General features: G+C 45.0%; 1 non-coding gene across 1 annotated transcript; it reads right to left on the reverse strand.

The window, feature by feature from the left end:
• Positions 1 to 14,699: 14,699 nt before the first annotated feature.
• On the reverse strand, positions 14,700 to 14,806 carry LOC145641100 (small nucleolar RNA R71). Its single transcript, XR_014115167.1, has one exon. It is a non-coding gene; the product is annotated as a small nucleolar RNA R71 (small nucleolar RNA).
• Between the last annotated feature and the right edge of the window lie 428 nt (positions 14,807 to 15,234).

Below are 15,234 nucleotides of genomic sequence, written 5' to 3' on the forward strand. Positions count from 1 at the left end.
TAGTGAGAGAATTTCATGGTGGATTGTTGATGATTGAAGATTTCTCCATTTGCTTTGATCTTTGATCACGTTTGTAAGGATTCCTTTTCTTTAATTCAATCTTTAGTTTGATCTTTAGTTTGATTTCAATTGTTTTGTTGAATGTTCAAGTTTGATTGAAGTTTGATTGATTTGTTATTTGATTTTAGTTTGTTTAATTTGATCTTTGTTGTTTAGTTTTGTTTTGATCTTGATTTCTATGGATTGTGAGTAGTTTGATTGCTAGGGTAATGGTGAAGCATATATGAGTAATGGATTGATGTTAATTTGGGGAAATTGATGGAGTTGATGATGTGATTAAATTGGTTAATTGATTATGTGCATGTGTGTGTTTGATTTAGGCTTGATCACCCTAGTTATTCACACTAGATTGCATTGTAGTTTCACTTTGATACGGACCATTGATTTGTGGCTTGCATTTAACGATTGAGGTGTTTTGTGACGTTCCTAGCTAGAGTTTATTGTAGTTGACGCTAGTTAGACCTCTAGGAAAATAACTTGATATGCTCTTTTGGTTGCATGATTGGTTTTCCCTCGCATCACTCAACTTAGTCAACTCTTTCCCAATTAGCAAAACCCGTTACAAGTATATGTGGATCCCGAGCCCTAGTGTTTATTACATTTGTCCCAATCTAGCTTGTTTAGTTGTTTAGCATCAACACCCTTACCTAACCTTTTCAGAATAGCTTGACTTGACAATATAAGATCGTCCTCCATTCCTTAGTGGTTCGACCCTCGACTTACCATTATACTTGTTGATAAGTGACTTTTATGTCACTTTTAGGGTATTTTTATGTTTATTTTCCGGTTTAGTTTCTAATATTTTCCCTAGTTTTATACTTTATTTCGCTTATTTTCTTATTTTCCTTATTCGATCTCTATTTTGAGTATTTTTGCTTTTCTTATTAGTTTTTAGTTTATTTTTGTAGTTTTAGTTAATAATTTCCCACCTCTCTCGTTTTATTTATTTTCTTTTAGTTTCTAATTTGTTTTCTTTATTTTATGTTATTTCATTTAACTTTATTATTTCTTTAGTTTTAGTATTTTATTTTAATTTATTTATCTTATCTTATTTTATTTTATTTTATCTTTTGATGATCCCCTCGTGTTTGGCTTTTGGTTGTAGGTGTGTTTGGGTTGACGCTCGATTTCCATGTTCAAATCAAGTTCGAAATTCCGGGTTTGAGTCAAATGTGTCCAAGCCAAGCATCATGGCTGCTGCCCCAAGCTGCTCAATTTGCTAGCCCCTTATCCTTCACCCCGCCACACCATATCCTACATCACTTGTTTAGGGTAAAAATACCATAGACACGTGGACCAATGAGAGGAGGCCACGTGTCGAGTTCAGGATGGCCCACGTGGCTTAATATCCTCTTGACACATGGCCCCCTTAGATACATCTCTGAAATGGCGGCCTTCAAGGGCCCAACTCCCAAGAAGCGCCGTAAAACGGCGCAGCCTACTGAAATCTAGGTCAAGTGACTTAGATAAGGGCACATTCTCCAATAACCCTATAAATAGGGAGATACTTCCCCATTTTGGGGACGCATTCAATCATTTATTACACCTACATTCTCTCTCATCAGAGAAAGACCTGAGCTTGGAATCCAAGCAGATCCCCACCTAAATTTCCGTACTCTTTATTCCATTTCAAGTTACTAACTTGATCTTCGGAGGCGGAGCTCCAACCACCTGGAGTCTCCGTTGTTTTGCAGGTACAACTCAGCCGGACCAGACTTCGTGACGTAACTCTCCCGAGGGACAAAAACACCCAAAACATTTGGCGCCGTCTGTGGGGAGAGTACCTCGAAGATGGTTCAAGAGTCTGTACCACCCCCTAAGCATCCGGGCGATGACCCGGAAGTTTTTACAGACCAGGAGGATGAAGATCCTCAAGTTGAAACCTATACAGCCGATGATGGCTCTCTAATATCTAAGCGCATCCGGCACAGAGATACTCTGGAGCGGGGTGCCACCCAGGCGGGTACAAATCAGCCCCCTGGACAGCCGGAAGGGGATACCCACACGACAACTGGATCAGCTCTTGTCACCCGAGACAAACTCATGAGGTTCATGATAAGTTTCAAGGGTGAAATCAAAGATCTGATCACCAAGAGCCGGGCTAGCCCAAGTAGGGGTCAGTCGGCCAAGAAGACTCCTCTGGAAAAGGGGAAGTCAGTTAGAGATCGGCAGCCAACTCCTCATCCAAAGGAGAAGGCAGCCGGGACCATTGATTGGTCCAAAATTCTTCTTCCTAAGAGGAACACCAACAACACCCGCCGGACTCAACAGCCGGTGGGAAGCAACAAATCAACTCTTGATGCCCGGGAGATCATCAACCGGAAGAGAAATCAACAGTTGTCTGAGTCGGCTTCTACGTCGAATTTTCCAGACAGCTTCAACAACACTTCTGCAGGGAATGCACTTTCCTTGCATGAGAGTCAGACATGCGGTAATACCGTCCACTCTGGCCCTCAGATGATCAGGACTGCACCGTATGTACCTTCTCAGGTCTACGACCAGTATCCACCTTAATATATGCAGCCGACCTTCTTCGGAGGTCAGGCGACATATAATAATGTCCAGCCACTGGACTAGCAGCTCCGTCTGCTCTGCCAAGGTGAACAACCTTCTGCGTTAACCCGGGAGATAACCGAGGCAGCACAGCCGGCCAAGGTTAAAAATGTGCTGGTAGGTACCTATGATGGTACCACCAACCCGGAAGATCACCTCATGGCATACACCAACCTCATGTACTTACAAGGGTTGGATGATGCCACTTGGTGTCGATGCTTCCCGGCTACGTTGAAGGGCATAGCCTAACAATGGTTTGACAACTTGCCAGCTGGGTCCATTGATAGTTTCAGGAAGCTTGCCTTCCTGTTTGCTTCCAACTTCTCAATGAACATCCCTGCTAAGAAAACAAGTCTTGACTTAAGCACCATTAAGCAGGGGGAGAGAGAAGGGTTGCGCTCCTATGTCAAGCAGTTCAATCTGTTTAGAATTCAGATTCAAGGACTGTCTGATGAGGTAGCTTTTACAGATTTTTTCAAGGGTCTGAGAGACGGGTCAACTTTTAAGTTCGACCTAGTCAGAAAAGGGGCTTTCACTTTACAGGCGGCCCTGAGGAAGGCGGAGAGCTATATTCAAGCAACCAACCTCTGCACGCCTGGTAATCAGTCGGACTTCAAGAAGTCTGACAAACAGAAAGACAGCCGGCCTGCTCAGCTGGCCAAAAAGAAAGAAGAGAGCAAGAAAAGAAAAGAAGTCTGGGCGGTTAGTGACTCTGACCAGCAGTCATAGAAGAAGAAGAAGGAATTTAAACCGTACATCCCTAAGTACGAGTTTAACAAGGACTGCAACTCCATCCTCATGGAAATTAAGGACCGGCTATCCCTAGAGAAGCCGAATCCAATGAAAAGTTCTATTCAATCAAGGAACAAAAACAAATTCTACCAATACCATGAGGAAGTTGGCCATGACACCAACGACTGCTTTAGCCTTTAACGGGCGTTGGACCGTCTGGCTGATAAGGGTATGTTAAAGTCCTACATTTCTAAGTCCAAAGGGACTAATAAAAAGAATCCGGGGCAGTCGTCTAAGACACCCCAGCTTGCTAGTAGTTCGGATACTGACAAGGAGCCGGTCTATACAATAGCAGGCGGGTTCTCATGCGGTGGCCCTACCATCCGGAGCACCAAGAGCCATCTTCGAAAGATGCACAAAGATGATGATGAGAAGGCGTCTACAAGCTCCTCCTTCCCAGACGTCCTGATCACTGAGAAGGACATGGGCAGCGTCCGCCGTCCGCATGACGACCCGGTCGTCATTGAATGTAAGGTTGCCAACCAGTAGGTTGGACGGATCCTTATTGACACCGACAGCTCATCAGACATCATCAGCCTCCGGTGCCTGCAAAAGCTGAAATACAATGACAGCAGCATGCATCCGGTTACCCACCTCTTAGTTGGTTTTGGGGGTGAAATGGTTTACCCAGTCGGAAGGGTTGATTTACTAATCCGGCTGGGTGAGAAAGGAAAAGGGCGACACCTGGTCGTCAAGTTCTTGGTCGTTGAGGAGCTGACCGCCTACAACAATATTTTAGGCCGGCCAACCCTCAACGAAGCTAAGGATGTAATCATCCCTTCCCTCATGCTCATCAAGTATGAGATGGATGACGACTCTATTGGTTCCTTGAATGGGGATCAGAAGATGGCCCGGGAGTGCTATCTCTCAGCCGTCAAAGATACTATGGCCCCAGACGGCCAGGAACCAATATACCTTGACAATGTCAAGGATGCCGACCCAGTACCAGCTCCACCAGCAGCTGGGAAGAAAAGAAAGGCACCTTTTCTGGTGGAGGTGAATAAAGAGAAAAAATAGCAATCACTGACCGGTAAACGGTCAGATGAGCTCCGTCCCCAACCAGCTGGAGAGCATGTTGATATACCTCTGGACGACAGCCGTCCGGAGTGTACTGTGAAGGTTGGGACGGTTGCTTATGCTAAGTTAGGTGCAGACTTGCACCTTCTGCTGAAAGAATTCAAAAATATTTTTGCCTTTGAAGTGGAAGAGATTCCAGGCGTAAGCCGGATCTTGCTGTCCACAAACTCGCCGTGGATCCTAAAAAGAAGTCCATCCGGCAAAAGAAAAGAAATCTCGGTGAGGAAAGAAGGCAGGCGGCAGCTGCCGAAGTTAAAAAGCTGTTGGAAGATGGGTTCATTCGGCCATGTAATTTCCCCGACTGGGTGGCAAATGTTGTGCTTGTAAAGAAGCCGAATGGTACCTGGCGTATGTGTGTTGATTACACAGATCTCAACAAGGCATGTCCCAAAGACAATTATCCGCTTTGTAAGATCGACAGCCTGGTCGATTCGACAGCCGGGCATGCCTTGATGAGTTTTATGGATGCCTACTTCGGCTTCCATCAGATACCCCTATGGAAGAAAGATCAAGAAAAGACGGCCTTCGTCACTGATCAGGGGTTATTCTGTTACCCTGTGATGCCGTTTGGCTTGAAAAATGCGCCGGCTACATTCCAACGGATGATTAATACGGTCTTTATTAATCAAATTGGGAGGAATGTAGAGGCGTACATTGATAACATGATAGTTAAATCCAAGCAGCAGGCGGATCACCTTGCTGATCTCCAAGAAACCTTCACCACACTCATGCGACATAAGGTTATGTTAAATCCTAAGAAATGCGTCTTTGGTGTTGAGTCTGGGAAGTTTCTCGAATTCCTGATTTATCAAAGGGGGATAGAGGCTAACCCCGAGAAGATATAGGCGATAATTGACATGAAGTCACTTCGCACTATCAAGGAAGCACAAAGACTAACCGGTTGCCTGGCAGCATTGGGGAGGTTCCTCAGTCGTTCAGGTGACAAATGCCTTTACTTCTTCCAAGCAATCAGGAAGAAGACCACATTTGAATGGGGATATGATGCTGAGGCGGCTTTTCAACGGCTGAAAGAACACTTGCACTCTTTGCAAAGGCTTGTTAGTCCACTGCCTAAAGAGGTGTTATACATGTACCTAGCCATTTTAGATCATGCCCTCAGTGCTGTTCTCCTTGCTGAGAGAGACAGCATTCAGCTCCTGGTCTATTTCGTTAGCCATGTTCTAAAAAATGATGAGCTCCGGTACCCCATGGTAGAAAAATTTGGCCTTGCCCTGTATATGGCTTTCAAGAAATTGAAACCGTATTTTCTGGCCCATCCGGTGGTAATTTACACTGATCAGCCCCTCAAGCGGCCAATGTCTACCTTGGAGTCATCCGGCAGAATGTTGAAATGGGCTATTGAAATGCAAAGTCTTGAAATCACTTTTGAACCTAGAAAGGCAGTGAAAGGTCAGGCGTTTGCCGACTTCATTGTTGAAATGACACGACCGGTGCAACCGGATAACATTGACCAGGTTTGGAAAGTGTATGTAGACGGGAGCTCAACGAAGAACGGCTGCGGTACAGGAATTATATATGAGTCCCCTGAGGGGGACAGATTTGAATATGCACTGCGGATTAAGTTTCAAGCCTCAAATAACGAGGCGGAGTATGAAGCCTTGCTAGCCGGAATCCGCATGTGTAAGGCAGCAGGGGCAATCAAAATTGACGCCTACTCTGATTCACAGTTGGTCGTTAGCCAGTATGAGGGAAAGTATGAGGCAACTCATCCGGCTATGATCAAATACCTTCAGGCAGTCAAAGAAGAGGCTGGGGCACTTGAGGAATTCCGTCTGAATCAAGTGCGCAGGTCGGATAACAATCAGGCGGATGCGTTGTCCAAATTGGCTTCATCCGCCTGTTGTGATACGCCTCGGTCGGTCTTTTGGGAAGTTCTTGAAAAGAGAAGCATATATGAAGAGCCCATTGGAATTCTAGACCGAAGCTTTACCTGGATGGATGGCATCCGGGCATATTTAGCAGATGGCAAACTTCCTGATTCACCAAAGGAAGCAGCCGTCATGAAGAAGCGAGCAGCAAACTTCGAGTTGAGAAACAGAGAGCTCTTCAAGGCGGGTTTCCTTAAACCTCTATTGAAGTGTGTTACCCCAAAAAAGGGGAAAGAAGTTCTTGAAGAATTACATGCTAGGTACTGTGCCTCTCATATAGGCGGTAGGTCCCTAGCCGTCAGAGCCAGGCGGCATTACTTTTGGCTACTCTTGAAGCAGACGCTAAAGAGTTGGTGAAGAGATGTGACAAATGCCAGAGGTTTGGCAAACTTATTCATTGCTCGGCTACTGACCTGACGGCAATCCACAGCCCAGTCCCATTTGCTTAATGGGGCATGGATATCTTGGGTCCTTATACGCCTGCTCCAGGCGGAAAGCGCTACATTTTGGTGGCTTTGGATTATTTCACCAAATGGGTAGAAGCTGAGCCGGTTAAGAACATCAGGACAAAGGATGTCATCTCTTTCATCTGGAAGAACATCATCACCCGGTTTGGGGTACCTATGTCTATGGTGTTTGATAATGGCCCTTAGTTTGAAACCCCTCATCTCAAGACTTGGTTGGGAGATCAGGGGATCTCACATTATTTTGCATCAGTCGGTCGACCCCAAGCAAACGGCCAAGTTGAAGCCTTCAACAAACTCATCTCAGACGGCATAAAAAAGAAAATTGAAAGAGCCGGTGGCTTATGGGCAGAAGAGTTAATTCATGTCCTATGGGCCATCCGGACTACTGCTAAAGGGGCAACCGGAGAAATCCTATTTCTTATGGTATACAGTGCTGAAGCCGTCTTGCCCATCGAACACTACGAGCCGACTCTAAGAGTCATGCTCTATGATGAAGAGGCAAATTGGGAGGCCATGCGGCTGACATTGGACTCCCTCCCGGAACGCAGGGGAAACGCTGCCCTGCACCATGAGATATACCGTCTGAGAATGACCAGAGCCTACAACAAGAAAGTGCACAAGCGTCCTTTGAAAGTTGACGACTTTGTGTTACAAAAAATGGAGGCAACCGGTAGGGCCAATGAGGCTGGAAAGCTAACCCCTAATTGGGAAGGCCCCTATCGGATTTATGAAGAAGTCAGGGATGGCACCTACCGTCTGGAAACCCCAGACGGCCGGCGTCTGCCTAGAAATTGGAATGTAGATAACTTAAAAAAAGTACCACTTCTGAGAAATGTAAATTTTTGTAAACAGTAAGTCAATTAATGAGAATTCAAACTTTGTTTGCAGAATTATTTTGCTATTTTTTATTGCTTGTCCGCCTGGGTAATACTCAGACAGACTCTTTGTTTAACTAACTAAGTTTGATACTTAATGTAATTTAATGTTATAATTGCTAGCCCGCCTGAGTAAAACTCAGACGGATTCTTTGTTTAAATAACTAAGTTTGATACTTAGTGTAATTTAATAATTGCTTGTCCTCCTGGGTAATATTCAGACGGACTATTTGTCCAACCAACTAAGTTCGACATTTAGTGTAAATTAAATGTTGTAATAACGCTCGGCCGATGGTCCGATTAAAAACTAAGCACAAAAACGCTTAGTGGCTACACAACCGGTCTCAAACAAGACCAAAGGCCAAAATGGCCGGATGATTGCTTATTTTATAAAACCACCTGTCCCAACATGGACAAAGGCGTCCGGCGACACCCCTCTGGGTGCAATCGTCGCAGAGAACAGACTATTCGTCGGTTCTACATACCTATGCAGACGGCGAAAATTGAACGACCGAATTGGTCAACTCATAGCCGTCTGACCAGAATAATCTATGAAGAACGATTAATTTACCGAATACCGGATGCCCTGGGGCATCAGTCGGTCATCGGCTGAAGTTCTCACTTAGGTTATTTATTTCAAAGTTGCACTCACTCTCCCTATTGGGGCAAAAGATTTTGTGTAATGGCTATGTGATAACCCTAGACGGAATATAACCGCTTGGGTAAGAAGCTCAAAGCACCCGCTCTAATGGCCAGCCGTGCACTTGGTTTGGGGCAATAACCATTGTGATTGATTGGCCTAAAAACACTCCATACTTCTCCTAGTATCAAGTGTTTTTAAGCCAATCAATCAATTTGAAATAAAACCAACCACACAGCCGCCCAGAGGCAAGAGCACCCGGATTGCAAATTGCCGCATGCTTTTTTAAGTTAGGCAAAATATTAAAGAATTGCAAACATGCGCAAAATTCAAATTGAAAAATTCAAACACAAACAGATATAAACAACCGACTGAGTCAGAATACTTCATTAAATATTTAAAATGGCTCAAAGGCCAGAAGTTGTGTTAACCGGAGTTACATCCGGTGAAGAAACAAAAAATAAATTGTTAACCCAACCCCATGGTTAGTAAAGATACAACAAAACACGACATACAAGTCGGTAAAGAAACAGAATGTCATACTGCCGCAGAAAGTGGGAGGCCCGCCTAAGACTTAGGTGGATGCTGCTGCTCCGGATGATCCTGCCTGGATTGACCTTCATCTTGATCATCCTCCGCCGGATCCTCGTTATTAGAGACTTTATATCCCTGCTCTGCAGCCCAATCTTTGAAACGAGGCGGAGGAGCCTCACCCAGTACTTGGGCATCATACACCTCAGTGGCATAATCATACCTGAGCTTATAGACCTCAAAGTCTATATCTGGGTAGAGGAGGCCCCAAGTGATCTTCATCCGGGCCAGATTATCACGCTCATTCTCCTCCATCAGCCGCTTTTTCTCTTAGGCGAGCTCGTCCGACTGCTTGTTTCGCAGAGTGACAAGCTCAACCCCCAGGCAGAAAATGTCTGCTCGGAGTTGAGTGTTTTCTTGATCAACGTCCTCTAATGCCTTGAGCTCAAATTTGGCATCCTTTAGTTTTTGCTCAAGGTCATCAGCCCGGCTGTTGGCTTCATCGTTTGCAGCCGTTAAGCTCCGGATCAGCTCTTCCTGTTTCAACTCTACTGCTTTAATCTTTAAATCACACATATAATTAGCATATTCAGCATAGTTGAGGTTTTCAAAGGCCCTCAGTTTGGCGTCATTTACCTCTTCTTGTTTTCGCCTGAAGGGGCCCCGGAGGCCATCCACTCTCAGCATTACCTGAGAAAAGAGCAGCCGGATTATGATATGCTTGGTTAAAATAAAGGAAAAGTATTGGGGTTGTGGGATTTTTTACCTCAGCCAGTTGGTCCATTATCCGGTCGAAGTCCACCACCTGCAGGTTAGGTATGGAGTTCTTCTCCGACTGGTTGAGGGTCCTCACCATTCGTTTTGCGAAGCCCACAAGATCCGGCTCTTTGGATGTCAGATCTGCACCAAAAGTAGTACTTTGTGAGTAAGAGGCAACATAGTTGGCACTCATCCGTTACCGGCTGTTGACCGAACCCCCAGAGGGGTCTACCTTAGTCTTGACTCTCATAAAGTCAAGTGGCCAAGGTATCTCAATCCTTCCCTTACCTTGGGTATCCGGATGGGGCGTAGGCTTATGCTCCTCCCCAGTGGTTGCCGCACCATCTGCAACATTAGGTGGCTCGCCACCCTTCGATGCCGTACAGGCATCCGGCGCTTTCTGCTGTGTGCGTTCTGAGCTTTCGCTCAAAATCTTCATTGCAGCAGGAGATTTGCCTCCGGTCGTTGGACGATCGGATTTGGCAGAAGAATGTGTCTGGGGAGGGGGATCCTTCCTGGCGGCCTTCGCAGCCGGAGCTTTCTCCAGATCATCTCCTTGCCTTTTGAGAAGCTTGGAGAAGGATCGTGGAATTCGCTTTGCAGAGTCCTGAGAAAGGAACAAGGGTCAGTATACCCAACCAGCAAATTGCCTTAGTAAAAAAAAGAAAATATATGTATATATACACATATAAAGTCAGGCGGTCTTACCCCGCCTTTCTTAGACTCTTTAGCATCGACGACTGCTTTCTTGGCAAATGCAGCCTCTTTGCGCAGCAGCGCCGCCGACTTAGCCAGAGTCTTTGCTAGGTCAACCATTTTCAAGGCGTTGGCTGCATGAATAGAATTCAAGTTAAAAGAAATTGTGGCAAGTTTGCAAAAAATAAAAATAACAAACACTCCGGATGTAAGGTAATCTACCCTTGGGAAACATGGTACTCAGCCCGCAGGCGGACAAGAAGCACTCGTCCTTGAAGAAGTCCGGATGGGGGATTCAGTTCTTGGGAACTATAATGTGAGTCCCATCCCCCATGGGCTCGGTTGTTGTTTCAAAAAATCCCGGCTCTACTATTTGCTCCCGGACCTTAGTAGATAGCGCCGGAAGAGGGCACTTCCTGCCTAAAAGAGCCGGCTCAGTGTTGTACCGGCCCAGTGTCCGGTTATGCCTCAAAGTTGGGGAAGAAATCAAGTAATACTTGTCCTTTCACCCGGACCATTTGGACACTTTGTCTAAAGTCATCAAATATTGGGGCAAGGTAGTCAGAGTATACCATGCCCCATTGCCGCCTGGGGCCTTGCTCAAATAATGCATGTGAGCGAAGGCGGAGAAGCTTGGATTTATGTTTTGGAACTCGCAGGCGGCGATGTAACTTAGAATGTTTACCCACGAGTTAGGGGTGAGCTGCCAAACTCCTACATCGTACCCCTTTAGGATTTTCCTAATCCTGGGGTGGAGGGGGAACCGGAGGCCGGCTTCGATGACCGCCTCGTAGCAGATAAAGTAATGGTCTACATTATCAATATCATCGCTCCAGGCCATCACAGCGTCAGCCGGCGGAACGATGATGTCCCAGCCCCTTCCAAACGGGTGCTTTTCTTTAAAAGCCCTAAAGCCGCTCTTAAGTAGGGCAATGTTACCCGACAGCATCCTAGTCCGTTTGGGGTTGGGTAGGTCGGCGACCTTAGGCGGCTGCTGATAGTCAGCCGCAAAATTATCTTGGTCAGAGCCTGAAGATTCGGCCCTTGACCCTTCGCCGGCCTCAGCATCGCTGACTTCATAAGAGGAGGCAACTCCCTCGCCGTCTACCTCTCGTACCCCCGAGCTCCCGGAAGTAGAGGGAGCCTCTTCATCAGAACCACTCTCCTCCAAATCCCTCTGTTCCCCGTCAGGGACAACCTCATCGGCTGGCACTTCTATAGTGCGCCAGCTCCTAGACCTTCTGGCCGTCTATTTTGTTCTGGCCATTGTGTCTTGCACAGACACAGAGAGGGAGGAATTCGGAGATGAGCATATCGGTTCCGACAGTCCAGAAAAGGCATCCCCTGTTCTAGACTCAGCCGTTCCGGGGGACCGGCTGAGTGTCCTAGGAAGTGCCGAGTGAGTGGATTGAGAACTCATTTTTATTTTCTAGAATTATGTATACAGGCGGAGAAAAAATTGTATACAAGTTGAAAAGGAGAAAAGCTAAAATGGTACAGGCAATTACCTTACTTTAATTCTGAAAAATCTGAAAACCACTACAACCGGTAAACCGGGTGTTGAACTTCTAGCACACGGAAACTTGAAACTGCTTTGATGCAGACAGGGGCAGAGAATTTCTCTCTAGAATCTCTCTTTTTCTCTCTCTAAAAAGTCAAATGTGAACGTAAGGTGAGAGAAAGAGGGGGGGGGGGGTAAACTTCTTTTTATAGAAGGTGAAAACGGGGGGAAAATTTTAATTTGAAATGTAAAATTTACTATCCGTTACTGTTCACCTCTGATAGGTGGACACGTGTCACAGGCCCCACGTGATATGCACGTGCGCCCTGTGAGGGGCAAATGTTTAGGGTAAAAATACCCTAGACACGTGGACCAATGAGAGGAGGCCACGTGTCGAGTTCAGGATGGCCCACGTGGCTTAATATCCTCTTGACACATGGCCCCCTTAGATACATCTCTGAAATGGCGGCCTTCAAGGGCCCAACTCCTAAGAAGCGTCGTAAAACGGCGCAGCCCACTGAAATCTAGGTCAAGTGACCTAGATAGGGGCACATTCTCCAATAACCCTATAAATAGGGAGATACTTCCCCATTTTGGGAACACATTCAATCATTTATTACACCTACATTCTCTCTCATCAAAGAAAGACCTGAGCTTGGAATCCAAGCAGATCCCACCTAAATTTCCGTACTCTTTATTCCCTTTCAAGTTACTAACTTGATCTTCGGAGACGGAGCTCCAACCACCGGAGTCTCCGTTGTTTTGCAGGTACAACTCAGCCGGACCAGACTTCGTAACGTAACTCTTCCGAGGGACAAAAACACCCAAAACACCACTCAATCCCTTGCTCCCCCCAACAACACCAACAACACCAACTGCAATAGCCACTTCCACACACCAAACAATCACCAGTAACCCCTGCTCCAACTTTTCACAGCCCCACAAACAGCCCAAACCAGCCACCAAATAACACCAAAACCTCCAGCCACCACCCGCATCTCAGCACCACAAACTCCAGCCAATTCCCCTTCACCAATTCGCACTAGCAGCCCACCAATTCACCTCTCTGCGCAATTACAGCTCAACTTCACCTGTTCCCCTGCTCCCTCCGGCCGCAATGCCTCCTCACAACCTCCCTCACGCACCTCCAATACACCAAGCTCCCGCAATTCCACCTTCGCAACAGCCTACCACCGTAGCTCCTCCACTTCACAAACCGACCCACTCCCACTCAATCTCCAGCCACCAATGCCGCCCACGTTAGCAGCGATTTCCGGTCAACGCCCTTCACCATTTTGCAAGCAATCAAACATCAATCAAGCTTCAACTTGATTGGAGTTTTGCGGGCGCACAACCCTGACAGAAGGCGCATTGATTGGAGTATTCAACTTTGCTCAAGTTTAGTTTTCAATCAAGCAAGACTTCAATTTTTCCTCTTTCATTAATCCTTTCTTTAGTAATCTCTTCTCCTTTCCTTTCATTTTATTTATTTGTTTTATTGTTGCTTATTATTGTTAATCTTATTAGTTCTTCTAGTTGTTATTGATTTCATTGATTTTAATCATGTATGGTTCTGAGTTTCTTGAATTTATTTCTAGTTTTGACATTATGTTTAATCTCCCTTCTCTAGGCTAAACCCTTAGCTAGGGGAAGGGGGTGGAAGATATGAGTTGATATTGGATGAATGATGATGGTTGGATTGAACTTATGCCATAAATTAATGAAAGACATGATTTTTAATAGCTTGAGATTATTGTTGCACAATATTTGATGTTTTCTAGTTTAAATGCATGAAAGTGATTTGAACTAGCTAGATTAAGATCATCTCTATTTTAATGATTGCATGAGAATGAGTTATTAAAGTGGATTTTTTATGGATTGTGCTTCTTTATTCTCTTGATTTGATTGTAACTAATAGGATGCATGAGAATGATCCTTATTAGTGTAGACCTCTTTTATTGATTTGCCTAGACTATTGCATGAGAATGAATTGTTTAGGTAGAATCTTGTGTTCTTTGGCATGTGTTTCATGATAATCATCATTATTCCCCTCTTTCTAGTCATATTCGACACCCTCGTATCCCTAGTGTCGTCTCTCTTGATTTTAATCATCATTATCTTTGCTTATTTGTAGTTTTAGTGCTCTTTATTCAAAAACCAACAAAAACATTCTCCTTTTACTCTTGCATTAGTGAAAATTGATGTTGAATGAGTGAGCTTCCTTAGTGGTTCGACCCTTTACTTGCCCGTATACTTGTATTAGGGTAGTTTAGGTATATAAATGATTAATTTGATTAGGGTAGTATTTTAACGACCTATCTAACTCGAGATCAAATTTTGGCGCCGTTGCCGGGGAAGCAACTTGTTTAACATTTATTTTTGCTATTGTTAGAGTCTTTTTATTTGCTTTCCTTTCTTTTATTTTGCTTGTTTAATCTTACTTGTCATTGCTTATCTTTGTTGTATTCAAAGAGAGATATGGCAAGACAAGAGGATGACCTTCGTTTTAGGGAGTTTGGAAATCCGGAAATCTATAAGCTCACGAGTGGTATACTTCTCCCGACCACTGTGACTAATTTCATATTTCATCCACAATATGCTTGGATGGTGCAAATTGAGCAATTTCCCGGAGGCGTAAGTGAAGACCCCATTGAGCATTTGGACCGATTCCTTGAGTTGTGTGCAATGATGCAAACAAATGAAGTGAGCCAAGATTACATTCGTATGCATCTCTTTCGGCAATCTCTCACCGGAAGAGAAAAGAAATGGCTAAAGCTTTTGAAGCCCAACTCTCTCACCACATGGAAGGAAGTTGCGAAGGCCTTTCTCAAGAGGTTCATTTCTGATGAGCAAACCACAAAAAGGAGGAGGAAGATAGCTTCCTTTGAGCAAGAACCGGATGAAACTCTTGGGGAAGCATGAGAAAGGTTTAAGGATTTGATTAGAGCATGACCTCATCATGAATTCAACCATAATTTGCTCATGAGATTCTTCTATGATGGGTTGGAGCTAATGTCAAGGACCAATCTTGATGCGGGTGCCGGTGGCCAATTGATTAAGATCCCTAAAAGCCAAGTTGAAGCTACAATTGAAGAAGTGGCTACTAGCTATTCTTGGGGTGGCCAAAGAAGGTCCCAAGGGAAGCAAGGAGATCTTTATGAGTTGGAGAAAGTCATCCAACTTAAGCACATAGTTGAGCTCTTGAATGAAGGTCTTTCCAAGTTGAACTCAAGTGTTGGTTTGTGTTCAAAACCTTCACAAATCATTGATTTCTCATGTGCTCGTTGTGGTGGGACGGATCATGATGCATCCTATTGTAGAGAGTTCAATCTCAAGCATGGTGAAGTTTTGACTTTGAGGAAAAAAGACTTTGTAACCCAAACTCAATCTCAAC

This window comes from Chenopodium album, chromosome 7, assembly GCF_948465745.1.
Source record: "Chenopodium album chromosome 7, dcCheAlbu1.1, whole genome shotgun sequence".
Lineage (NCBI taxonomy): Eukaryota > Viridiplantae > Streptophyta > Magnoliopsida > Caryophyllales > Amaranthaceae > Chenopodium > Chenopodium album.